Below are 26,412 nucleotides of genomic sequence, written 5' to 3'. Positions count from 1 at the left end.
TTCATTAATTTCAGATCATACACAATCATACCCCTGTTTCTGTTTTTATTGTTAAATTTTTATCTTTTATATGATTTGATAATTATTAAGTAACGAATCTCGTTTCGTATTTTGAAATTTAAAATGGCAAAGTTGTGCCAATGCCTAATTAATGTTTCGTGTCCAAAGCTGGTATTACATTTTTAATCTTGCATATCTTTCATTAATTTCAGATCATACACAATCAACGCATTTTTAAGTACAAATATAAAAACGTAATGAATTCTGAAAACGTGTTATATAATTTCTAATTTGAAACACAAGAGTTAGCCTTAAATGTCATCCGTGAGATCGACAGTTCTTTATTCCTGAGCTTGTGCACTAATATAGGTATTCAAAATTCATCTGTTACTTTGTTATTGACCAGACATAGAAATTTGCATGTCTCGGTGACTTACTCAGAACCATATGTACTTTTTGTATGTGAAGAGCCTACTTGGCCTGCCCTATTTGTATCTGTAGTAGTGTTACTTTAAATGTCTAGACGTTAATAAACTTTGTTTTGGTTGTTTTGAATTTCGCGCAAAGCTACACGAGGGCTATCTGCGTTAGCCGTCCCTACTTTAGCAGTGTAAGACTAGAGGGAAGGCAGCTAGTAATCACCGTTCACCGCCAATTCTTGAGCTACTCTTTTACCAACGAATAGTGGGATTGAACGTTAAATTATAACGCCCCCACGGCTGAAAGGGCGAGCATGTTTGGTGTGACGGGGATTCGAACACGCGACCATCAGGTTACGAGTCGAGTGCCTTAACCACCTGGCCATGCCGGGCCATTACTTTAGTAAACATAAGCTTTGTATTAGTAGTTATGTCCCCCACTAAGACAGAGGTAAGTCTGCAGATTTACAACACTAAAATTAGGGGTTTGATTCTCATCGGTGGACATAGCAGGTAGCCCCAATGTGACTTTGCTTATAAGAAAAAAAAACACAAACACACGCATTAGTTACAGTTTTTATTCAACTACAAAATGAATTGAGATTCGCACAACGTCACGCGGATGTAACTGTGCTGAAAACTTTAAAAACGGACAGAAAAACAAAACACCTCGTATCTTGATGTTCGTCAACAGTTAAAACTTTGTTAGGTCGAATGTAGCCCTTTCTGCAGGCCGTGACCTACACGTTAGTTACAGAAACACTTGTTGATCGCACGTGTAATCGAGATGGTGTGCACTTTACCGATTTCTGAAGACCATTAATGCGCACTTTTGGCGCAATGTTCGTACTTTCTTCTTCAGTAAAGTGCTCCATGATGTTACACTTACAGAATATGCGCAGAAACATTGTTTTGAATTTCTGGCCGTAGATGCAGTAGATGATAAAATTGACAGAAGAGTTGGCGGTCACCAACAGGTTTGAAACAGCGACCATTGAATGGATCACTTCACCGAAGTACTCCATGATGTTCACAATAAGTGCTAGGATGTTACAAACGAAGAATATGCCCACGATACAAAACAGCATCATGGCTAAATTGATTTCGTTTTCTTGTTGTCGTGTGAGACGTCGTCGATTCTTGTTGGATCTTTGAACTGTTTGCCAGATGGCGCTATTTAACAACGCCAGGGTCAGAAAAGGAAGGAAGTACATGATGAACAAGTATAACCAGACGTGATAAACTTTAAAGTAAAAAGCATTCTGACGAAACTGGGAAGGGGCGACACTGTATACTGTGGAATTGGTGGCAGCGTCAATGCTGCTGACACATTCAAGCTCATAAAATCTGGGAATGTTGTAACAAAAAGCAAAAATGGTGACACAGATGATGTAGAGAAAAGCTCGACGTTTGGTACAGAAGGCACGTGCTTTCAGTGGGTGACAAACAGCGATGTATCGCTCCACGGTCACGATTACAGTAACCCAGACTGACCCGGTCTGTGCCATGAGGCCTAAAGGGTAGACAACTGGTACGATGACGGGAAATATTATATTTTTATAACTAGAGAACATAGAAACTACAGAGCCAATGGTTGGCAAGCATAACATCAAAATAGCTGTTACTAAGACAGCCGTGTCGAAGGTTGCCAATCCCTGAAGACAACAATTAATCGACGTTCTCATTTGTCCGTGAGACAAGATAACCAATGAAATTACATTTCCTACGATACCAGAAAGACTAACAGTTGTACTCAGTACACCGATCACTATAATATCAAACAAAAACTCGAAACTGTTCTCTTTGGTGTTGATGTCTCCGCTTTCCATCCAGTTGCTCAAATTAATCGTGAAGTTGAATTTGTTCAGTTCGCCCATTAGAAATAAAAGGAAATATCCTCCCTTTTTAAACAGGTCTTATCAATGTTTTCTTCCAGAATAACGAAACACACTCGAAACCTGTCTCATCCTTGTTTGTAGGTGATATCAGAGATTTATCACAAAAACCTGGAAGATAGGAAACAAGTGACATATTAGTGAGGAGAAACAAATCTAGATGTACAAAGTACATTTTAAAACGAGTTCAACTATAACAGTTTAATTTATTTAAACTTATAATAACAGTTCCGATAGCTGCTAAAACATAAAATATGTATTATTTTGTGACATTAAGTAATATGTTTATTTTACTGTCACATTATATACGTATATAAACATTCGACTAGTTTATCTTCCCCCACGTGCGAGCTAGATTAACAAAGGTTTCGGTTTCCCACTGTGAACAAAGCACAGATAGTTTGTTTGTTTTGAATTTCGCACAAAGCTACTCGAGGGCTATCTGTGCTAGCCGTCCCTAATTTAGCAGTGTAAGACTAGAGGGAAGGCAACTAGTCATCACCACCCACCGCCAACTCTTGGGCTACTCTTTTACCAACGAATAGTGGGATTGACCGTCACATTTATAACGCCCCCACGGCTGAAAGGGCGTGCATGTTTGGTGTGAGGGAGATTCAAACCCGCGACCCTCGGATTACGAGTCGAACGCCTTAACACGCTTGGCCATGCCGGACCAGCACAGATAGTCACATGTGCTTTGTACGAAAACAAGCGATCAGTTACTTTAATATACTTGATTTATGTACAAGGAAACATAAGAAATGAAATTTCACTCAAAATAAATTTGCAATGTAGCAAGCTCATAACATAGAAGTACATTACAATTGTAGCAAGCTCATAACATAGAAGCACATTACAATTGTAACAAGCTCATAACATAGAAACACGTTACAAGTGTAACAAGCTCATTGCATAGAAACACATTGCAAGTGTAACAACCTCATAACATAGAAACACATTACAAGTGTAACAAGCTCATAACATAGAAACACATTACAAGTGTAACAAGCTCATAACATAGAAACACATTACAAGTGTAACAAGCTCATAACATAGAAACACATTACAAGTGTAACAAGCTCATAACATAGAAATACATTACAGTTGTAACAAGCTCATAACATAGAAACACGTTACAAGTGTAACAAGCTCATAACATAGAAACACGTTACAAGTGTAACAAGCTCATAACATAGAAACACGTTACAAGTGTAACAAGCTCATAACATAGAAACACATTACAATTGTAACAAGCTCATAGCATAGAAACACATTACAAGTGTAACAAGCTCATAGCATAGAAACACATTACAAGTGTAACAAGCTCATAACATGGAAACACATTACAATTGTAACAAGCTCATAGCATAGAAACACATTACAAGTGTAACAAGCTCATAGCATAAAAACACATTACAATTGTAACAAGCTCATAGCATAGAAACACATTACAAGTGTAACAAGCTCATAACATAGAAACACGTTACAAGTGTACTAGCTCATAACATAGAAACACATTACAAGTGTAACAAGCTCATAACATAGAAACACGTTACAAGTGTAACAAGCTCATAGCATAGAAACACATTACAATTGTAACAAGCTCATAGCATAGAAACACATTACAAGTGTAACAAGCTCATAACATAGAAACACATTACAAGTGTAACAAGCTCATAGCATAGAAACACATTACAAGTGTAACAAGCTCATAGCATAGAAACACGTTACAAGTGTAACAAGCTCATAACATAGAAACACATTACAATTGTAACAAGCTCATAGCATAGAAACACATTACAAGTGTAACAAGCTCATAACATAGAAACACGTTACAAGTGTAACAAGCTCATAACATAGAAACACATTACAAGTGTAACAAGCTCATAACATAGAAACACGTTACAAGTGTAACAAGCTCATAGCATAGAAACACATTACAATTGTAACAAGCTCATAGCATAGAAACACATTACAAGTGTAACAAGCTCATAACATAGAAACACATTACAAGTGTAACAAGCTCATAGCATAGAAAACACATTACAAGTGTAACAAGCTCATAACATAGAAACACATTACAAGTGTAACAAGCTCATAACATAGAAACACATTACAAGTGTAACAAGCTCATAGCATAGAAACACATTACAAGTGTAACAAGCTCATAACATAGAAACACATTACAAGTGTAACAAGCTCATAGCATAGAAACACATTACAAGTGTAACAAGCTCATAACATAGAAACACATTACAAGTGTAACAAGCTCATAACATAGAAACACATTACAATTGTAACAAGCTCATAGCATAGAAACACATTACAAGTGTAACAAGCTCATAACATAGAAACACATTACAAGTGTAACAAGCTCATAGCATAGAAACACGTTACAAGTGTAACAAGCTCATAACATAGAAACACATTACAATTGTAACAAGCTCATAGCATAGAAACACGTTACAAGTGTAACAAACTCATAGTATAGAAACACATTACAAGTGTAACAAACTCATAGCATAGAAACACATTACAAGTGTAACAAGCTCATAACATAGAAACACATTACAAGTGTAACAAGCTCATAACACAGAAACACATTACAAGTGTAACAAGCTCATAACATAGAAACACATTACAAGTGTAACAAGCTCATAACATAGAAACACATTACAAGTGTAACAAGCTCATAGCATAGAAACACATTACAAGTGTAACAAGCTCATAACATAGAAACACATTACAAGTGTAACTAGCTCATAACATAGAAACACGTTACAAGTGTAACAAGCTCATAACATAGAAACACGTTACAAGTGTAACAATCTCATAACATAGAAACACATTATAAGTGTAGCAAGCTTATAAGATAGAAATACACTGTGTCTTACTTTTACAAAGAACTAAGAACAGTTGTGTATGAAGGAACAATTAAATGTCTCAACTTGGAGAAATAAGTTATAGATAAAAATAGAAAAAAAGACACAAAGCCTAGAAATAGGATAATTTACTGTTCTTGACGAGAGACCCACTTGAAGTAAAAATGGATTCTTAAAACGACTGGTATCGGTATTACATCTCTAACTAAAATAAAGTACAGAGCAACGTTTCGAGCTTCTTAGATCATCTTCAAGGAATCCTGACTTATACAACAACTCAAAGCAAAACTGAACCAGCATGAAAGAATACCTTTAAACCTTTTCTAATTAATAACCTAACATCTAACATCAACGCCCCTATAATGACGTAACCTTTTATACTCTCGTCCCTAGGACTCGTGCCCTGCAACATTCAGTTGCAAACTCTCTTTATTAACCTGAAGATGACCTGAGAAGGTCAAAATGTTGTTTTCTTTACTTTATTTTAATTAAAGTTTTAATACCCATACCTGTCGTTTTGAGAACACATGTTCATGAAGGCATTACTTGCTTTTTATATGAAATATTTGAAAATTTTGTTTGATCATAACTATATGTGTGTGTGTGTAATATGATGATTACTTTTATTTCACGGCTCTTCTCTCTCTCTCTCTCAATTTTTATGAAACATTACGTGTACAAAGATGTTGCTGTTTTCTTTGTAAAAATAGCCACAAAAGCTACATCGCGTTTTCGATGGTGAAACTTTTTTTTCGTAAATATTGGTAACTTTAGGATAAATATTATGAAGAAAAGCATCTCTTATCTCAACCAACATACACTGAACGAAAACAAAACTCTTAAAATATAATAAAAAAAACAGGACCCAACACCCCTAACTACTTGTTTGTTTTGAATATCGCGTAAAGCGACACGAGGGCTATCTGCGCTAGCCGTCTCTAATATAGCGGTGTAAGACCAGAGAAAAGGCAGCTAGTCATCACCGCCAACTCTTGGGCTACTCTTTTACCAACAAATAGCAGAATTGACTGCTACATTATAATGCCCCCACGGCTGAAAGGGCGAGCATGTTTTGTGCGTCCGGGATTCGAACCCGCGACCCTCAGATTACGAGTCAAACGCCTTTACCCACCTGGCTATGCCGGGCCTCTCTAAGTACTATAACCAATTATCTTATCATTGCACTAATACTCTTGAAATACAAAAATTACCGACAATCTACAAACTTGACTCGCACAACCTGCTTGTCTTGTTGTTCGTTTCGTAAGTGCATCAGTAGTAAGGGTCCCACTTCAGCATCCAAAGGATGCCGCCTCACGCTGATTGTTTGTCTCAAGGGGAGGAAGAGAGCAATGATGTTATTAGTTATAAATGCTGTCACGAGAGGACGCATCGTTAGGGACGCGTTGCTAAGGCACCATGACAGGCGGTCCTGATGGAATATTAGGTCCCAAAGTAGAGAACGTGTTTTCAGGCCGCTATGTCAGGTAACCACGATTCATACAATGTGTCTCATCGTAATTAATTAAATCGTCTAAAAGGGATGCTTGACAGTACTTCGTTTATAATTAATTTGATAATTAAAAGTTGTATATATTTTGAGTACCTTAATCAATCTAACACATACAGTGCCTTCCCTCTTGTCTTACAGTGCTAAATTACGGACGACTAGCACAGATAGCCCTCGAGTAGCTTTGTGTGAAATTTAAAAACAAACAAACAAATCCTTGCTTTTGATTCAACACTTTCTCCTTTGCAGCACCAGACTTACTTAAATATTTTTCCATGGATAAATGATAAAGCTAATTCATACACGGTAAGCACGAAGTTCTGCAGTTGATATAAAATTCCTACCTTCAGAGTAGTAGCTGTAGCTTACTGCAGAATGATAACATGTTCCAGAAAGCAGTTTGATTGTTTGATGCATCATTTATGACGTACGAAGCGCTTGTTGCGCCACAATTAAACTAACAGTCGAACCGTTGCAGTCGAGAATGATATTTAAGTATGAACTTCTCAGTGCTCGAGTTCAATGAAAACCATCGAATGTTTTGTAAGGTATCAGAGTGTCTCTATAGAAGCTTTTACTAACTGATGTGTTCGACTTGCTTGTAAAATCTCAAGAAAGTTGAATGTGTTTCAAAAACACCGCGGCACACAGGTCTAGAATGAACAAATATATTTCACAATACTACATAGTTTTGGTTTGGTTTATTTGAACTTCGCGCAAAGCTATACGAGGGCTATCTGCGCTAGCCGTTCCTAATTTATTAGTGTAATACTAGAAGGAAGGCAGCTAGTAATCACTACCCACCGCCAACTCTTGGGCTACTCTTTTATCAAGGAATAGTGGGATTGACCGTGACATTATAACGCCCCCACGGCTGAAAGGACGGGCATGTTTGGTGTGACGGAAATGCGAACCCGCGACCCTCAGATTACGAGTCGCACGCCTTAACACGCTTGGCCATGCAAGGCCACGACTTTATGAACCAGCGGACACCTTCATAAAAATAAACGTCTACAGTTATTAAAACACACCATTAGTGAATTGAACTATTCCAGTTTTATATAGTAAAATATATTAGTATAAATATATCAGATAAACAGAAGATAAAATGAATATAGTTTTAAACAGATATTATTGAAGCAGTATTCAAAAACAAAAGACGCAAAAAAACCCAACAATAGCCAGAAACATAAAATGTGGTTTTGAAAACACAATATGGATGAGGAACATAAAAAATGAGTGAAACAATAAAAATTGTAAACTCTGCAAAGCGACCACTTCAGTCATAGCGTTCCACTCTACAGACAAAGGCAACAACATTCTCTTTAACAATACTGAGAATGTTACTAAAGTTGGTGATGGTCAAATATTTGTTAAGTTACCAGTAACAAAACAAAATGTTTCTAAAAATAACTATCGGGTTATACCTTATATATCACGTCATACCTTAAGTAATGTCCGATTTTAGGTTTACAAAAAGAGAAAGGATTTCAAACGCTTTTAATGGTATTTATTCAATAATGTATGTTTCATTATTATTATTACTTCCTGTTAATGATTCACAATCTTCTGAATGTCACTTCTGTAAAATTCGTGAGGTTTGGAGGAAAACAATGTAGAGAGGGTAGTTTTGACATATTCATGTGTTCCAAGCTCTTTTCTATCAAGATAATTCTGCAAATTCTAAAACAGATGATAATCAGATGGGACAAGGTCTGTAGAATAAAGAGGATGTGGAAGTTTATCCCAGTCTATCTCTTCAGTCTTTACAGATGTGATCCTTGCTGTATGGGGCCATGCATTATCCTGGTGTAACACAACACCTTTATGGTTGGTCAAAGCAGGCCTCTTTTCTTTCAGTGCAACATTAAAGCGTTCTAACTGTTGATAATAGAGGTCGGAGGTAATCGTTACATTGAGTGACAGCAACTCAAAGTGGATCACACTAACAATATCCCATCAAACACTTAACAAGAGTTTCCTAGGGTAGAGGTCCATTTTGGGCTGTGATTTAGCCAGTTTACCTGCACTGAGGCATTGTATGCGGCGCTTAATACTTTTATAATATATCAATTTTTCATCCCCAATCACTTAACTATCCAACAAAGGTGAGTTATGTTCACAAGATTGCAGAAAAGTGTAAATATCCACTCTTGCTCTAAGGTTGGCTTCTGTCAAATCGTGGGGAACCATTTTCCAAGTTTTGACACTTCTCTAAGCTGTTGCAGATGACAGTGAACTGTTGAATGGGTTGAATTAAGCTTCTGTGTTAGTTCTTCAACTGTTATAGCACAATCTTCATCAAGTGCAACCAGCAGCAAGTCATCATTAAACTCAACAGGACGACCTGAACGTGGCGCATCACTTAAGCTGTAGTCACCTGATCTGAGCTTCTAAAACCACCTTCAACATTTTCTTTCGTTGAGACACTTCACACCATAAACACCTTGAATGTTCCGTGAAGTTTCTGCTGCACTGTTACCTTTTGTAAACTCATAAATCATTATATGACTAATGTGCTCCTCAGACACATCCATCTTCATAAGGGTTTATTTGATTAATGATCTGAATAAGTGGTGTTGGGTTAGTTTCTTTTATTTGTCTGAACATTTTTATACACGTCCTACTACATATTTTAGTCATTAAAGCCTTCTACAAAAACAGAAATGATGATTCACTTTCTGTATTAAATTTTCGGACATTACTTATGGAAAGACCTGATAGTTACATTATTAAATACCATTGTATTCCACTGAAACATTGTTTTCAAATGTATATATCTATGTTATTGTTGAAAACAACAATTAGTGTTGATACAAGGGACATTTCGTATATTTAAATCGTTGCTGTCTAACATTTTCAACTGTTGTAAAAACCGCCACACACGTAAGGCCGAACAAAGGAGTCAATTGTCTTTTTTGTTTGTTTTTAAACACAAAGCTGTAGAATGGAACATCTATGTTGTGTACATAATAGCAATCGAAACTTGGTTGTTGAAACCGAAACTCTGAGTACAAGAATTTAAATTAAAAATTGCGCGTAATTTTTTAACAATTAATAATTTCTTTAGATTTAACCATGATATGAGTTTAATGAATATTTAATATATTTTAATCTTCTATAAGCAGTTACAGAAATATAAGAACAATGATTTTACCAGCAGTTAAGAAAATCTGAAACATTATTTAATAATATAATTAAACCACAAAATAGACCCGGTACATATTAATTTCGTATTCCTTACAAGGCTTACTTCAACTTAACGTTTTCCGAATTTTACACGACGTAATTCAACTTCATGTTTTGGCCCGGCATGGCCAAGTGGGTTAAGGCGTTGGACACGTAATCCGAGGGTCGCGGATTCGAATCCCTGTCACACCGAACATGTTTGCCCTTTCAGTTATGAGGACGTTATAAAGTTACAGTCACTCCCACTATTCGTTGGTAAAAAGTAGCCCAAGAGTTGGCGGTGGGTGGTGATGACTAGCTGCCTTCCCTCTAGTCTTACACTGTTAAATTGGGGACCGCTAGCGTAGATAGCCCTGAAGTAGCTTTGCGCGAAATTCAAAAAACAAACAAGCAAACAAACCTATATAAGTGTTTTGTGTAGTTTTATCTCTCATAAGTTTCTGGGGTTATTCTAAATAATTACAAAAATATTTTGCCTTAAAATGACAAATACTTGTAATGGAAAGTTGTCCCATAATAAAATGTTTATGTGAAAATAAACAATGAGGAAATGCTATTGGCATAGTATAAGAGACTGAATATTATTAATTTTGTTTATTTTGTGAACGAATATTTCATGATTGTCTAGCTGTTTAGTTTTATTTTTTTATTATATAAGTTAGATTGGAAGCTGTTTTGTAAGTCACTGAGGTCGAGGATTGGTAATAAATACATAAAGAGCATGAGACGAGCAGGAAACAGCAAAAAGACGAGAGTAGATAAGAAAGTAAAGTTACAAAACGAGCTTGGTCAAAGTAAAATCAACTACCATAAGAAAGAAAATCCTAACGATTAATATAAGCCTAACGATGAATATAGGCCTAACGATTAATATAGGCCTAACGGTGAATATATGCCTAACGATTAATATAGGCTTAACGGTAAATATGTTAAAGAGTAAAAGTAACAGTAGGTGTAAAAAAAAAAAGATAAAATAATGGTATGCTTCGTCAAAGAGAGTTCTAAAATAATTGAACTAGCCTCAATGGACTTTGACAAATAAACAGACGATTCTCGAAATACAGAAAATGAAAGAAAGCAGGCGAGTTTATGGATTCAAGCTTAGCAGTAGAAACCTTTTTCAAATAACCCGCAACATAAAATCATACGTTGGACGATGAAAAAACAACATAATCTAATGGAAATTATTCGTTTGAACAAAGTATTTGGTGATATAGCTAGCTTCTCTTATGAATATTATTCTCAGAGGACGTTTAATTCGGTAAGAGAAATAAGGTAGACAACTATTACATTTCATTGAACGTTTGATGAAGTTTTTATTTTTAATGATTCATAATATAATTATTTCGGTTTTTAGGAACGGTCCCTTTTAGGAGTTAGATTGCAACACCAGCTTATTAAGTTTTGGAGAAAAAAATCAAAGCACATAAAACTACGCAATTGTTAATATTAAGTTATTCGATTTCTTTTACTGTTTGAAAGCATTGAATATTATCACCAGTAGAACAAAATGTAGGAAGATAAATTACTGGTTAATAAAAAAAAAACACAAGAAAAATAAGACAGTTACGTTTATAACCAACCATCAAGTTTTCTAGCAAGTTATTACTGGTGGACCATTTGACACTTCAGATGATATATATATACATAAAGCAGATAATACTACGTTAGATTGCTTTTGTTTGTTTTTTGCATTTCACGCAAAGCTACTCGAGCACTATCTACGTTAGCCGTCTCAAATTTAGCAGTGTAAGACTAGAGGGAAGGCAGCTAGTCATCACCACCCACCGCCGACTCTTGGGCTACTCTTTTACCAACGAAAAGTGGGATTGACCGAACATTATAACGCTCCCACGCCTAGAACTTGTTTGGTGCGACGGGAATGCGAACCCGCGACCCTCTGATTACGAGTCGCACCCCTTAACCCACCTGGACATGCCGGGCCAGTAAGTTAGAACAGTTACCTTTTACATTTTGTATATAACAAGGAAGGTAGCCATAAGCTAGAGTAGATACTTTTCATGTGTTTTATATAGCAAGGAATGTAGCTGTACGTTACAAGAGTTACTTTTAAAGTGTCGTATATAGCAAGGAATGTAGCTGTATGTCACAAGAGTTACTTTTAAAGTGTCGTATATAGCAAGGAATGTAGCTGTACGTTACAAGAGTTACTTTTAAAGTGTCGTATATAACAAGGAATGTAGCTGTATGTCACAACAGTTACTTTTAAAGTGTCGTATATAACAAGGAATGTAGCTGTACGTTACAAGAGTTACTTTTAAAGTGTCGTATATAACAAGGAATGTAGCTGTATGTCACAACAGTTACTTTTAAAGTGTCGTATATAACAAGGAATGTAGCTGTACGTTAGAATAATTACACTTTGTGTTGTACATAACAAGGAATGCAGATCTACCGTACAACAGTTACTTTTCGTGTGTTGTACATAACAAGGAATGTAGCTGTACGTTACGAGAGTTACTTTTCGTGTGTTGTACATAACAAGGAATGTAGCTGTACGTTACGAGAGTTACTTTTCGTGTGTTGTACATAACAAGGAATGTAGCTGTACGTTACGAGAGTTACTTTTCGTGTGTTGTACATAACAAAGAATGTAGCTGTACGTTAGTATAATTACACTTTGTGTTGTACATAACAAGGAATGTAGCTGTATGTTAGTATAATTACATTTTGTGTTGTACATAACAAAGAATGTAGCTGTACGTTAGTATAATTACACTTTGTGTTGTACATAACAAGGAATGTAGCTGTATGTTAGTATAATTACACTTTGTGTTGTACATAACAAGGAATGTAGCTGTATGTTAGTATAATTACATTTTGTGTTGTACATAACAAGGAATGTAGCTGTATGTTAGTATAATTACACTTTGTGTTGTACATAACAAGGAATGTAGCTGTACGTTAGTATAATTACACTTTGTGCTGTACATAACAAGGAATGTAGCTGTATGTTAGTATAATTACACTTTGTGTTGTACATAACAAGGAATGTAGCTGTACGTTAGAATAATTACATTTTGTGTTGTACATAACAAGGAATGTAGCTGTATGTCAGAATAATTACATTTTGTGTTGAACATAACAAGGAATGTAGCTGTATGTTAGTATAACTACATTTTGTGTTGTACATAACAAGGAATGTAGCTGTACGTTAGTATAATTACACTTTGTGTTGTACATAACAAGGAATGTAGCTGTACGTTAGTATAATTACACTTTGTGTTGTACATAACAAGGAATGTAGCTGTATGTTAGTATAATTACACTTTGTGTTGTACATAACAAGGAATGTAGCTGTATGTTATTATAATTACATTTTGTGTTGTACATAACAAGGAATGTAGCTGTACGTTAGAATAATTACATTTTGTGTTGTACATAACAAGGAATGTAGCTGTATGTCAGAATAATTACACTTTGTGTTGTACATAACAAGGAATGTAGCTGTATGTTAGTATAATTACACTTTGTGTTGTACATAACAAGGAATGTAGCTGTATGTTATTATAATTACATTTTGTGTTGTACATAACAAGGAATGTAGCTGTACGTTAGAATAATTACATTTTGTGTTGTACATAACAAGGAATGTAGCTGTATGTCAGAATAATTACACTTTGTGTTGTACATAACAAGGAATGTAGCTGTATGTTAGTATAATTACACTTTGTGTTGTACATAACAAGGAATGTAGCTGTATGTTAGTATAATTACAGTGTTGTACATAACAAGGAATGTAGCTGTATGTTAGTATAATTACACTTTGTGTTGTACATAACAAGGAATGTAGCTGTATGTTAGTATAATTACATTTTGTGTTGTACATAACAAGGAATGTAGCTGTACGTTAGTATAATTACATTTTGTGTTGTACATAACAAGGAATGTAGCTGTATGTTAGTATAATTACATTTTGTGTTGTACATAACAAGGAATGTAGCTGTACGTTAGAATAATTACATTTTGTGTTGTACATAACAAGAAATGTAGCTGTATGTCAGAATAATTACATTTTGTGTTGTAATGTCTTCCAAGATCTTCATGAACAATTGGTTCCAACAGATTTTCAGACATGATATTTTAAAACAATCAGAAGTTTCCGCCTGAAAGAAAGTTAAGGTTTTTCGATTACGTTATGTTTAAGGATTTCATTTCAAGTTAAGTTGATCGAAGTGCCAGTTGGGTCATAACTTATTATTCTAATGTTAAAAACTGTTATTATAAAATACTTCATAGTCCAGACATGCCCTCCCTTAAGACTCGTCATGGGTTCAAATATTAGGTTGTTAGTCCACAAGTTTGGCAAATGTTTTGAAAACTACATTTTTTTTATAAATCGAAACATAAGCGAGTGTATGCAGTGGAGTTAATAATAGACAACTGATTTAAAACTCATAAAGACAATAAAATGCAGTTAGTTTTCTCACATATTATAGTTCGTATCAAAACAATACTTGAATTATAGAGTTAAAACAGTAAAGTCTTATGGGCGTACTTAGTTTCGTATTTGTTATTATATATGTGTGTTTGTGTGTATATATAGTTGTAGGCTTAACCTGTAATGTTTTATCATGCAAGGCTTTCTATCCTTGTTTTTAACTTTTATAATTGTCTGAGATTCGATACTGTTTTGAAAATCGGTTTTGTATGACTATTTTTCAGCCTAGGAATATCAACATGTAAAAGTAAAATTATTAACGCGGAGAAGTGATACAGGCTAAATATATAGAATTATAAAATGTTTTTTTTTAAGTGGTATAATTTTTAACAATTCTGGAGGTTGAAACAAAGAATGAATATGTATTACTTGAGTAATTATAATAACCATAGCTAAAACAAAGCCATTTTCACAAATTGTTAAAGTTAAAACTGTTAAAATACATTTTATTTAGTTACATTTCTCCTTTTGGGCATTAACTTCACGTTGAAGACGTGGTTACATGACCTTATGATGAAAAATTGCATTTTAGTACAGTAAACAAAACATTGTTTGAGGAAAAACATTTTTCTATCATCCATAGAATGATAGTTGGAAAATTTATTTCTTCAAAAATAAGTGTTTTTCTGGAGTAATAGGTGTTATTTAGCGACCTCGAATTAGCGATTGATAGAAGAGATGGATCATTGTACCTCTCAAACATGTTAACAACTACCACGCGCTTTAATAAGCTAAATGTTCCATCTAAGCTGCAAGTACAAAAATTCCTGGCAGGTCGTTAAGAGGAGCAACCTGTCTTATAAAGCACGAAATAAGAATGGCTGTTGAGAATAAAGCTGCCATTCGATACAATTCTAAAGTTTTCCTTCGGAGCAAATTTTTACCATTGAGAAATGCAATCGGAAACACGAGAGAAATACCGTGCAGCATTGCCTTGGTGACTAATCTTCCAACAACAGCATCTCGTTGTTTATATTTGGAATAAAAATCTTTGTTTGTTAACGAGACGTATACGTACTAATATTAAGAACTGGGGTGTTAATAAGAACTTAAAATCAGTTGTGTATTATCAGTGAAGTCAGAAAACCGTATTCTTATTGGTACCTAAAAATAATGTAATTTTTATTCTTCGGAAAAACAGATTGTGCCTAGAACATGGAGTAATATATATTTCTGTTAGGGTTTAATCGTTTAGACTGGAGAAAGGTTGACCTGAATATCGAATAAATCGAAAATATAAAAACATCTTGTAATACAGTGGACATGTATTGGTTCACGTGGACAGGTTATTATCTTGTATGATCTTTATTTTTTTATTATCAATAACAAAAGAATGATAAGTTATCTACGTCCATACACGCTGACACCGGATTTCTTAACCGTTCGCAAGAATGAGTCGGACCGGAATGTGTGAGTTGTTTTCTGTTACTACTGCTTTTCTTTGTGTGTGTTTTATTTTATTTCGCGTGAAGCTACTCGAGGACGATCTGCGTTAGCCGTCCTTAATTTTGACGCTACAGTCTGAATGAAAGGCAGCTCGTCAACACCACCAATTCGGTTGTAAATACGAGCATGTTTGATGAACTCGATACCCGCAGATTGCAAGTCGAATGCTCATAACCACCAGGCCATGCCAGGGCCTTCCTATGATTACAGGTAGTATAATACGTAAAAAATGTTAGTCCTCAGTAAATCACGATCGTTTATTAGAAAAAGTGAGATAAACCATCAACGTTTTGTAATTGTAAACAAAACAGACATCAACGAATACTTCTTGGTATTTACTAGAACACTTAGTAAAACTTTCCCGGTGATTACTATGAGATGCAGTGAAGTTTTCCTGGTGGTTATTAAACCATAAAGTAAAATGCTGTTTTCTGTAGTTAACCTTTGCTAGTCACTATGCTATGCAGTAAAGTATTTTTTATGATTACTATGCCATGCAATAAAGTATTCCTAGTAGTTAATATGCTATATAGTAAAGCATTTTTCATAATTACTATGTCGTACAGTTAGGTATTCCTGATGGTTATAATGCAGGTAGACATCTACTGTGTAGTAACCCAGATACTCTGATGAACTACGTATATTTCACATGTAGTAATATAGCCTTTTTCACATTCACCAATAATTTCTTAAAATACCAACGCAAAGTTTTTCTGCTTAGAGTAGAACATTAGCTTCCTGCTTTGCCAGTTTATTCTGATTGATAGTAAAATCATTTCAAATAAAACAGTAAAACATAAACAACCTAGGTTAGAAATAAAGTAAAAAATAAATTCAATGATTAATCATTTCGTAAAAGTGGTTAATAAATAATATAAAATTAATGACAATTACATTCACTTAAGTAGCCTAGTTTACTTCATAACAGTAGTTATGCATAGCAACTATTGATATAAGTAGCACCTACATCTCTGGTATGTCTGGCATTTACAGCTAACCTAATGAGCAGTTGTATTAGGTGATAAACCTCGTAGGCACTTTAAGTGGTAGATGTAGTATAGTTAGTATATTTTAATATTTTCAAAGGTTTATACCATAAATTCTGTGAAATGCAGTAAAATATTCAAGACTGTTTGTTTTAAAAAATTGGTTTCTAGTTTCAAGTTTGAGACCACAAGACACAAGTATATCTGTTTGCCTATTCCATGTTACTGTCATAGGGTAATCTAATAATATCTCTGTAAGCAATTAGTCCTAAGACGTATTGACATCAGCGGCACAAGTAGCGAAGTTTGTATTAATTCAGAAACTTTATATCGAGCCTGTCAACAAGCCAGCAACAACTGACAACAGGTTTTATTCCAGTGAATAGCATGGTTAACAATACATTTATGTAACTCTCGTGGGCAGTTATTTCAAATTCAAGTAACTGCCAAGTGACATTGCCGGTTTGATTCCCTATAGAATGTTCTATATGGCTTCCTCTTGTCCTGACGACACAAATAGTCACACTTGTCACGGCGTCATGAATTTTCTGCTAGGTTTGCACTTGTCGTGGTGTCACGCTCTAATAGTTTGAATCAAATGAGTAAAATTTGTTAAAGATTCGGGTTACTAATACTGATTATTTGCCGCGTTTCACGACTCTATTTACGTCACATATCTTGAGTAGCTCAGCGAATGAATTAATACAACAAAATTCGGTTACGTCGAGAAAGATATTGTAACATTACCACAGCTTCTAACATGAAATCGGAGGATGTAATCTGTAATGAATATCTCACGCGCCAAACTAATTCCCAGGAAAATACAAATCTCTACTAGACATCGACTTATAAGTAATGTAAATGTTCTTGAGTGCATCTTGTATATATATATATATATATATATATTTTTTTAGAATGTTTACGATCCAAAGTAACCCTTGAGAGAAAGTTTTTCCTGCTCGATCTCACGTTTATAACCTCATTTAAGTAGATCTTTATTTTTGGGATTTGATGCAGATAGAAATCTGTCAGGAAGACTTGTGGTAAATTCAGGTTTTACGACTACACTAAATAGTTTTTATATCGCACGTGCGAGAGGTTTATGGGTAAATGGAAGATATACAATTTGAAGCGTGTTTTATCATTCCCTGGAATAATTGTATTTTAAAAGTTACTGCTCATGCGCCTAAAAGTGGTGAAGCATGAGAAACCACTAAGTGTAAAATATGTGATGAAAATCACGCGATGCGCAAATAAGTTTTCTGGTTTTGAATCCGCGGTGGGTAAGGTGAGAAAAACTATAATTAACGTGTGTGTGAGTGCGTGTTTTCTTAGAGCAAATCCGCATTGGGCTATTTGCTGAGTCCACCGAGGGGAATCGAACCCTTGGTTTCAGCGTTGTATCAGCGGTGGACTAATTAGGTTTGTTTGTTGTTTTTGTTTTTGAATTTCGCGCAAAGCTACTCGAGGGCTATCTGCGCTAGTCATCCCTAAGTTAGCACTGTAAGACTAGAAGGAAGGCAGCTAGTTATTATCACCCACCGCCAACTCTTAGGCTACTCTTTTACCAACGAATAGTGGGATTGATCTTCACTTTATAATGCCCTCACGGATGAAAGGACGAGCATGTTTGGTGTGACGGGAATTCGAATCCGCAACCCTCAGTTTACAAGTCTAACTACCTGGCCGTGACGGGCCTGGGAAAAGTAGAAGAAATTGATGGTGTACACGTTAAACAAGCTATCTTCGGACAAATATTACAAGTTATATTATATCTTATTACGTACTTGGGTTTCTTTAATCGAATATCGGAAACTGACGACTGTTCTTTTAACGCACTCATAACTCTAAGTAGTCCAAGTTTTATTTTGCCGTAAACGGGACACGAATCATGATTTACGATTTGACACACTAGCTATTGACAATGACATTCCACGCGTAAACCTCATTCCTAAAAGTTAAATAACAGGCTTATGGGTAAACATTTTATATTGAAGCAACAATTGGAGTTAAGCCTGTGCTATAAAGAATTCCAAGAAACAATTAGATATGCTTGTCTGGAATGATATATGTGTTCTAGAATGTTCACAGTAATTCTAAAGCCATGAATACAGACTTGCTGAATATAAAATAGTCAATATCTACGGTATAAAATGATTAGACTTACCTTTTACCTAAATACCTGTAAAGTAATCTATCTATGCTGCCTGAAGAAAGGACACAAGTCAACAGTGCTTACACAGCCAAATTTTGGGCTACTCTAAATGATTAGGTTACAATGGTATAGCTCAACCACAGCCCCGGATTTTAGCCTTTTACCTTGCAAGGCTCAACTTGCAAATTAATAATAGTTAAAACAATATGACAAAAGGTTAATATAAACTGTTAATTTTGGACTAAAAAGACGTAACATCAAATAAACCTTTCTACAATATCCATCATACCCATCAATAACATATAAATGTTAATATTTGTGGGTGATGAACAAGGAACAAATAAAAATCCACCCTTATTCCATTAAAATAATTCAAGCTATAAATTTATCAAATATTAATAATTATATATTATTGTTTGAAATCGTTTGTTTGTTTTGGAATTTCCCACAAAGCTACTCGAGGGCTATCTGTGTTAGCCGTCCCTAATTTAGCAGTGTAAGACTAGAGGGAAGGCAGCTAGTCATCACCACCCACCGCCAACTCTTGGGCTACTCTTTTACCAACGAATAGTGGGATTGACCGTCACATTATAACGCACCCACGGCTGGGAGGGCGAGCATGTTTGGCGCGACGCGGCTGCGAACCAGCGACCCTCAGATTAGAATCGCACGCCTTAACACGCTTGGCCATACCGGCCCTGTTTGAAATCACGCAAACGTTTACAAACCTTCTGGCTCGTGAATTACACGATAGAAAGTTTACGTATATATGTATCTATGAATTACGATCTAATGATCTAATTACTTTATATTGTAATATTGGTAGAGTCGAACCCAGTCGTTTTAATTGACAGAAATACACTATCATACTGTCCTTTTCAATTTTATTAAGTCTATTTCGATATAAACCAGACATTCTTAATAGATTCTGGTTTTAGTTTCAATATGAAAGCTGGTTATTTCACAAAATAAATACAAAATAATCTCTGAATTTTGCGAATAGACTGGAAGTTCACAACGAGTATATGTTTGCTAATAGTACACTAACGTTTACTTTCTTCCATATCAACTGAACGTTTGGATTCGAATATTAGATGGGTTGTTATTCGTTTTTTTTATAACTCATGTATAAAAACTAACTAAAATGCATACATTTTTCGATAGCATTATTTTCTTTTAAAGTTAAGTAGGCAACGTGTTCAGCGCGTCAATTCGGTTTACTGTGGATCTATATAGCAATTTTATATGAATTAGAGCACTCAGAATAAACATTTGCGCACGTGAACGTCACGACAAACGAAGACCTCCAACGAAATTTCCAATATCTGGAACCTCTTTCTGAAGAGACTTAACAAACATGATTCAAATGTGTTCCTATTGACCAATCAAAATTATTAACACCTGAATAGCTTCCTAAGAAGGCCGTCTTACTTCTTTACAATTTTCCTATTTTTCCACAAAATAGTGGTCTGATGAAGAACTCGGCAAAGAATCTGAACCATTGTCTAGAAACCAAGAAAAACGGCAGAAGGTTTAGAAAACTCAGTTCACAATACATAATTGTTGTAATATTGGAACTTGGAAATGTGGTAAAACAGTTTTTAATGTTATAATATTCATATTTTGAAGTGTAGTAATACTTGTTGTAATATTGCTCATTTGAAAGTTAAACAATACTACTTGTTGTGGTATTGCTCATTTGAAAGTTAAACAATACTTCTTGTTGTGGTATTGCTCATTTGAAAGTTAAACAATACTTCTTGTTGTGGTATTGCTCATTTGAAAGTTAAACAATACTTCTTGTTGTGGTATTGCTCATTTGAAAGTTAAACAATACTTCTTGTTGTGGTATTGCTCATTTGAAAGTTACACAATACTACTTGTTTTGGTAATGGTCATTTGAAAGTTACACAATACTTCTTGTTTTGGTAATGGTCATTTGAGAGTTAAACAATGCTTCTTGATGTGGTATTGCTCATTTGAAAGTTACACAATACTTCTTGTTGTGGTATTGCTCATTTGAAAGTTACACAATACTTCTTGTTTTGGTAATGGTCATTTGAGAGTTAAACAATGCTTCTTGATGTGGTATTGCTCATTTGAAAGTTACACAATACTTCTTGTTTTGGTAATGGTCATTTGAAAGTTACACAATACTTCTTGTTGTGGTATTGCTCATTTGAAAGTTAAACAATACTTCTTGTTGTGGTATTGCTCATTTGAAAGTTACACAATACTTCTTGTTGTGGTAATGATCATTTGAGAGTTACACAATACTTTTTGTTGTGGTATTGCTCATTTGAAAGTTAAACAATACTTCTTGTTGTGGTATTGCTCATTTGAAAGTTAAACAATACTTCTTGTTGTGGTATTGCTCATTTGAAAGTTAAACAATACTTCTTGTTGTGGTATTGCTCATTTGAAAGTTAAACAATACTTCTTGTTGTGGTATTGCTCATTTGAAAGTTAAACAATACTTTTTGTTGTGGTATTGCTCATTTGAAAGTTACACAATACTTCTTGTTGTGGTATTGCTCATTTGAAAGTTACACAATACTTCTTGTTGTGGTATTGCTTATTTGAAATTTAAACAATACTTCTTGTTGTGGTATTGCTCATTTGAAAGTTAAACAATGCTTCTTGATGTGGTATTGCTCATTTGAAAGTTACACAATACTTCTTGTTTTGGTAATGGTCATTTGAGAGTTAAACAATACTTTTTGTTGTGGTATTGCTCACTTGAAAGTTAAACAATACTTTTTGTTGTGGTATTGCTCATTTGAAAGTTACACAATATTTCTTGTTTTGGTAATGGTCATTTGAAAGTAAAACAATACTTATTGTTGTGGTATTGCTCATTTGAAAGTCAAACAATACTTCTTGTTGTGGTATTGCTCACTTGAAATTTAAACAATACTTTTTGTTGTGGTATTGCTCATTTGAAAGTTACACAATATTTCTTGTTTTGGTAATGGTCATTTGAAAGTTACACAATACTTCTTGTTTTGGTATTGCTCATTTGAAAGTTAAACAATACTTCTTGTTGTGGTATTGCTCATTTGAAAGTTAAACAATACTTCTTGTTGTGGTATTGCTCATTTGAAAGTTACACAATACTACTTGTTTTGGTAATGGTCATTTGAAAGTTAAACAATACTTCTTGTTGTGGTATTGCTCATTTGAAAGTTACACAATACTACTTGTTTTGGTAATGGTCATTTGAGAGTTACACAATACTTTTTGTTGTGGTATTGCTCATTTGAAAGTTAAACAATACTTCTTGTTGTGGTATTGCTCATTTGAAAGTTAAACAATACTTCTTGATGTGGTAATGGTCATTTGAAAGTTAAACAATACTTCTTGTTGTGGTATTGCTCATTTGAAAGTTAAACAATACTTCTTGTTGTGGTATTGCTCATTTGAAAGTTAAACAATACTTTTTGTTGTGGTATTGCTCATTTGAGAGTTACACAATACTTCTTGTTGTGGTATTGCTCATTTGAGAGTTACACAATACTTCTTGTTGTGGTATTGCTCATTTGAAAGTTAAACAATACTTTTTGTTGTGGTATTGCTCATTTGAGAGTTACACAATACTTCTTGTTTTGGTAATGGTCATTTGAAAGTTAAACAATACTTCTTGTTGTGGTATTGCTTATTTGAAATTTAAACAATACTTCTTGTTGTGGTATTGCTCATTTGAAAGTTAAACAATGCTTCTTGATGTGGTATTGCTCATTTGAAAGTTACACAATACTTCTTGTTTTGGTAATGGTCATTTGAGAGTTAAACAATACTTTTTGTTGTGGTATTGCTCACTTGAAAGTTAAACAATACTTTTTGTTGTGGTATTGCTCATTTGAAAGTTACACAATATTTCTTGTTTTGGTAATGGTCATTTGAAAGTAAAACAATACTTATTGTTGTGGTATTGCTCATTTGAAAGTCAAACAATACTTCTTGTTGTGGTATTGCTCACTTGAAATTTAAACAATACTTCATGTTGTGGTATTGCTCATTTGAAAGTTAAACAATTTTTATAATAGATTTTACCGACTTGAAGTGTTCGTTTTACCTTCTTTCATTAAAGCTATAACATTTTACAAACCAGATGTTTTTCATGACAGAGTAAAATTCACAGAAAGCAATCAGAAAGTTTACTTACCCACGTATTAGCGTATATAACATTCACAATATTTCATCGGTAATAAACTTTTGTAATTTAGTGGTCTAACAAGCGTATAGTAATTAACATTTTCCTATAGTAACAAAGAAATTGGTTCTGATTTGATTAATTATTAAAACAGAAGTGTAAAACTAACACCATAACCCAACATACTCGCATTTTCAGTTGTGTAGGTTGTTATAATGTGAAATCAGTCTCATTAATAGTTTCTACAGAGTACCCCACGAGTCGGCGGTGATGGTGTTGATTACGTACCTTTCCTCAAGTTTATCACCTCAAAAATTAGGTAGGTGGCGCAGATGCCCTAAAGCAGCTGCGCTCGAAATTCACTAAAACAAACAAAGGTCTACGATAATACAAAGTGAATATCGATTACATGCTATGAGGTTGGTTACATTGTCATGCACTGTTTAATTTCAGCAAGCGTCTCAGATTTTAACAGATTTACATAGAGATTGGATCAGTTTATCTAGAGTGAATAACACTAAGAAATAAGCGAAGTGTGCGAGCCTTTCCGAGGGCTGTTATACTTTGACTTGTATGTTAAAATACACAGTTAATCTTTACTGAGAAGTTTATGTGACAGCATTAAGATGTTAATTATTTAGTATGATTATATCACGACACATAGAGTGCTGTAAAATGACTTATCATCCATAGAAAAATTTAAGTTTGAAAATGATTTTATAATTATTGAACAACAATTGTAACAGCCTCACGTAATTTACGTGATCAGAAAGATATATAATTGTGTTTAACATCATAGCCTGAATAATAGGAATCACTTTTAATACCTTAACAGATAAAATTGTAAGTAGACTCTAGGGCCAGGCATGGCCAAGCGTGTTAAGGCGTTCGACTCGTACTCCAAAGATCGCGAATTCGAATCCCGGTCGCACCAAACACGCTCGCCCTCTGAGGCGTGGGGACGTTATAATGCGACGGTAAATCCAACTATTTGTTGGTAAAAGAGTAGCCCAAGAGTTGGTGGTGGGTGGTGATGATTAGCTGCCTTCCCTCTAGTCTTACACTGCTAAATTAGGGACGGCTTGCACAGATAGCCCTCTAGTAGTTTTGTGCGAAATTCAAAAACAAACAAACAATATCATGCTACAAAACCTATATAACGCAGATAGATCTCGTGTAGCTTTGCGCGAAATTCAAAACAAACCAAATCAAACGAAAAATTCCATACTGAAAACATTAAAGTTATGAAAATCCATTTGGTTGGAAGCAGAAACATAGAACTGCATTTATAATGTTTTAAAAAAGCACATTAAAAACAAGTTATAAATACGGAATACTGAGAAACAAAAGCCTAATAGCACTAAAACGTTTTTTTATGTTGTTAAAAAACAAGTTATAAATACGAAATACTGAGAAACAAAAGCCTAAAAGCACTAAAACGTTTTTTTATGTTGTTAAAAACAAGTTATAAATACGAAATACTTAGAAACAAAAGCCTAAAAGCACTAAAACGTTTCTTTATGTTGTTAAAAAACAAGTTATAAATACGAAATACTTAGAAACAAAAGCCTAAAAGCACTAAAACGTTTCTTTGTTGTTTATTTCTTCACGCCGTGACCCGTTTCTGTAAGATGGCATCGCCAGGAACATTAAAATTAATCGCAGGGTATGCAGACCCAGGCTACACGATGTGTATAGAATAATAAATGAGGAATTTGAGCTTTAGTTTTCAAATAATCACGGTGGGATTTTCTTACAGCAAAGCCACATCGGGCTGTCTGTTATGTCCACCGAGGAGAATCGAACGTTTGATTCCGAAGGCTTACCGTGGTCACATCGGGGGACATGAAAAAATGGGCTATACATGCTACTCTTGAAGGATCATGGACTTCTGATATTGACTTACGTCAATATTGTAAAGCATTGTGTTAGTTTGATATCATGAAATGGAAATGTGACTTTATAAGATGCGATATGAATTCACTTCATGTTGACCTTTTGCCACTTGTTATCCTACTTTATCAAATGATCACAAGAATCTGGTATGAGTATACAGTTACATAATTTTAAGATTTTGTTCAGTGTTAATAATCAACTTATTTTATTTATTTATCTTACATTATCCCATGGTATCGTCAGATGTGTTCGTAATCACACTGATTACGCAATGTCCTAGCAATGATGGTAATAAAACTATTGTCTGAATATAATTTATAATACTCAGAAGAATTACAAAATCGTAAATAGTTAATTGAAAATATATATGCGTAAGTACATGACGAAAGTGTGTACTATTTTTACTGTTTATACGAACAGTCAAGAGTTTTAACCCATAAGTAGGTCGACGGTAAAATTATTTTTATGTGTCTTTATACTAAAATATTCGTTCATAGTTTCGTACGCTACCAGTCCCCTGCTGGTGCAGTGGTAAGTCTACGAATTTACAGCGCTAAAATCAGGTGTTTGATTCCCCTCGGTGGTTTGTTTGTTTGTTTTGTAAATTTCGCACAAAGCTACTCGAGGGCTATCTGTGCTAGCCGTCCCTAATTTAGTAGTGTAAGATTAGAGGGAAGGCAGCTAACCATCACCACCAACTCTTGGGCTACTGTTATGTTAACGAATACTAGGATTAACCGTCACATCATAACTTCACCACAGCTGAAAGTGCGAGCATGCTTGGGGTGATGAAGATTTGAGGACTACGGATGGCCATTTATTTTGAACAAGACGCGCACACATAGACCCATCAGATCTACACTTTCTGGAAAAGTGCTAACTTGGAGTCATATTTCTAATTTAGTAAAAAAAAATAGTCCAAACGTGTATTGTATTATATGATAATGAAGTAGACATCTGATTAAAAAACTCTCAATAGAGTGGAGGGTGTGTTTTACTTGTGTGTATAGTCGTAAAGGTTAGTGACGAACATGTAAGTTATTTTTTGTCACGGATAATTAAGTTTACGTTTGGTTGTTGATTTTGGAAGAATTCTGTAACCAAAATAATAAAAAGATGGCGTATGAAATTTCGCAAGTTTATGTAATGCCTGAGGGGCATAGTAATATTACACTTTAGAATTTTATGAGTTCCGCTCAGTGCGTTATTAAAAATACGCACTATGAGTCCAAAGAACCTTCCTACGAGTACACCTAAAAGTCTCCATATGTGTTATTTACATTAGGGTCTTTTAATTTTCGAAAGCGTAGTTAATTATTTTGTTGCCCTTTCCATTTGATTGCGTAGTTAATTATTTTGTTGCCCTTTCCATTTGAATGCGTAGTTAATTATTTTGTTGCCCTTTCCATTTGAATGCGT

General features: G+C 34.6%; 1 pseudogene across 2 annotated transcripts in view; it reads right to left on the bottom strand.

Annotated features, from left to right (window-relative positions):
• Window positions 1-983: 983 nt before the first annotated feature.
• LOC143245286 (FMRFamide receptor pseudogene) overlaps window positions 984-26,412 on the bottom strand; it is a 105,411-nt pseudogene continuing 79,982 nt past the window's right edge. For both annotated transcript variants that reach the window (XR_013025555.1, XR_013025556.1), the window contains exon 2: window positions 984-2,425. The product of XR_013025555.1 is annotated as an FMRFamide receptor pseudogene, transcript variant X1 (transcript). The remainder of the gene's footprint in view (window positions 2,426-26,412) is intronic.

Source organism: Tachypleus tridentatus, chromosome 2, assembly GCF_004210375.1.
Source record: "Tachypleus tridentatus isolate NWPU-2018 chromosome 2, ASM421037v1, whole genome shotgun sequence".
Lineage (NCBI taxonomy): Eukaryota > Metazoa > Arthropoda > Merostomata > Xiphosura > Limulidae > Tachypleus > Tachypleus tridentatus.
This window is presented reverse-complemented; position numbering and strand designations above follow the sequence as displayed.